The sequence below is a fragment of the Oryx dammah genome, unplaced genomic scaffold (assembly GCF_014754425.2).
Source record: "Oryx dammah isolate SB20612 unplaced genomic scaffold, SCBI_Odam_1.1 HiC_scaffold_7, whole genome shotgun sequence".
Taxonomy (NCBI): domain Eukaryota; kingdom Metazoa; phylum Chordata; class Mammalia; order Artiodactyla; family Bovidae; genus Oryx; species Oryx dammah.
This window is the reverse complement of record NW_024070191.1, coordinates 40,481,873-40,484,160: the sequence shown is the minus strand read 5'-3', so window position 1 is coordinate 40,484,160 and position 2,288 is coordinate 40,481,873. Positions and strand designations below refer to the sequence as shown.

The 2,288-nt window shown below is 50.0% G+C and overlaps 1 pseudogene; it reads right to left on the bottom strand.

Moving 5' to 3' along the window:
* Positions 1-570: 570 nt before the first annotated feature.
* Positions 571-1,847, bottom strand: LOC120865888 (annotated as a pseudogene).
* Between the last annotated feature and the right edge of the window lie 441 nt (positions 1,848-2,288).

Sequence of the window (2,288 nt, the reverse complement as noted above, 5' to 3'; positions counted from 1 at the left end):
TTCAGTCGTGTCCGACTCTGTGCGACCCCATAGACGGCAGCCCACCAGGCTCCCCCATCCCTGGAATTCTCCAGGCAAGAACACTGGAGTGGGTTGCCATTTCCTTCTCCAATGCATGAAAGTGAAAAGTGAAAGTGAAGTCGTTCAGTCGTGTCGGACTCTTAGAGACCCCATGGACTGCAGCCTACCAGGCTCCTTCATCCATGGGATTTTCCAGGCAAGAGTACTGGAGTGGGGTGCCATTGCCTTCTCCAGAATTACTGTATAAATAAGACCAAATTTGCTTTCCCCAGCTTCTATTCACTGAAAGTTCACACCAAGGATGGTTCCTTAGCAATTTTCACCTCTACTACAGGCAGGAAATCAATCCCTAATTTCTGGGAACTGGCAAAACATCCTCAGTCTTCCTGAGGGCTTCATGAAAGACCACAGATCAGACTGAAATGCCAGGGTACGCAAAGGGGCCCTTCCCAAATAAACACAGTCAGCATCCCCAAATCTGAAGTCTAACCTATCAGTAAAAACAGGCAGCAGCTGGCTGTAACAGAAGGGGCTTCTCTCCCTGCTCTAACCATGAAGGTGCTAACAAAGGGGAAGAGTCAGCACTCGACCTCAGGTCCCTTCCGGGAAGCCTGAGCCACAGCTGGTGTGGTCCAGTTATCTCTAGCTGAAAAAGCTGCCCCTCCCAGGCAGCCTGGCTGATGGCTGCTCCGCTTGAAACATGTTCCGTTGTGCAGGGTGCTTGAGAATCACGAGGGAGATTTTCTTTTTACTTTGACTTCATAAATGACCAATACTTCTATTTCACAGCTTCTAGAAAACTGCTCAGAGACCCCAATCCCCAGGGTCAATGTCACCCCCAGGATCCAGGTCACAAGGTCAGAGGTCCTTCCAGTTGATGGGCTCTTTGCCGGACTTCTGCAGCAGCTCGTTGGTTTTAGAGAAATGCCTGCATCCGAAGAAGCCCCCGTACACTGACAGCGGTGAGGGGTGTGGTTTGCAGCACGCGGTGCCGCTTCCTATCAACGGGACTGCCCTTCTTCTGAGCATGAGAGCCCCAGAGCAAGAAGACAAGGCCGTGGGCGTTTGGATTGAGCCACGACACAGCGGCATCGGTGAACTGCTCCCAACCTCTCTCTCTATGAGAATTGGCCTGATGTGCCGGGACTGTGAGGACAGCGTTGAGCAGCAGAACACCTTGTTTGGCCCATCCGGATAAATCTCTACGACCAGGGTGAACAAAGCCATCTTTGTCTGTAGACAGCTCTTTATAAACGTTTTCCCAACTGGGCGGGGGCGGCACGGGTCTCTGAACACTGGAGCAGGGCCCATGAGCTTGATCGGGGCCGCGATACGGATCCTGTCCCGAGGAGAGGCTCTTCACATCTCTTAGGTCACGCACCTGGGTCCATGTGAAGACCTGGTGAGGGGGAGGGTAAACAGGGTAATGTTTTCCTTCTTCTGCAACAAATCCCGTAAGCTTTATGAAGTATAACTTCCCGAACTCCCCTCTGAGGTGCTGCTTCCAACACTCACCAAAACCCACTGGCACGTTGCGCGCCCCGAGTCTGAGCAGCGCGGCCGCCTTGTTCCTCTGGACGCGGATCAACTGCTCCGGGCTCAGCGGCGACGAGGGCGGCGTGCCAGGCTCCTCCGGCCCAGCCCGGGGCTTCTTGGCGGGGCTGGCCTGTAGGTAGTCCCCGCAGAGGAGGCGGGCACCCGCAGCTTCCGCGCCCAATCCAACGGCCCCGGGCAGAGGACCCCCATTCGTGGGGGTTTATAGCCCCGGGAACCCAGGGCTGATCCCGGTCAGGCACTAGCAGGCCGCAGCCCCCATTTTCGAGTTTGGTACCTGAGTTGTTTTCTTAACAAATGGCTATCTCCTCATTTTATTCTTTAAAGCAATATACTTATTACTCTTGATGGTAAAGCATTTCTCATTAAAACCAAGAACAAAAAGGTACATTTACATATCATTATTTAGGAATTCTGCCCAATGCAATAAAATTAAAAGTAAATGCAGTTGACAGGAAGGCAAAGAGTCTACATATGGTACTAAATAAAAAATTAAGTAAAATTAAAAATATGCCATGTTATTGGTGAAAAGACGATATAGGGAAATAACACCTGTTTTATTACCATAATTGATATTTGACATAATTTCAACTGAAAGAACAAGCAAGCAAAATAGACAAGAAGATTGACAAAGGGTAATAACAAGATAGCATTCTTGACAGATAATCTATTTGTAAACAAAACAAAGTATCATTGCCTTAAATATATAGAAC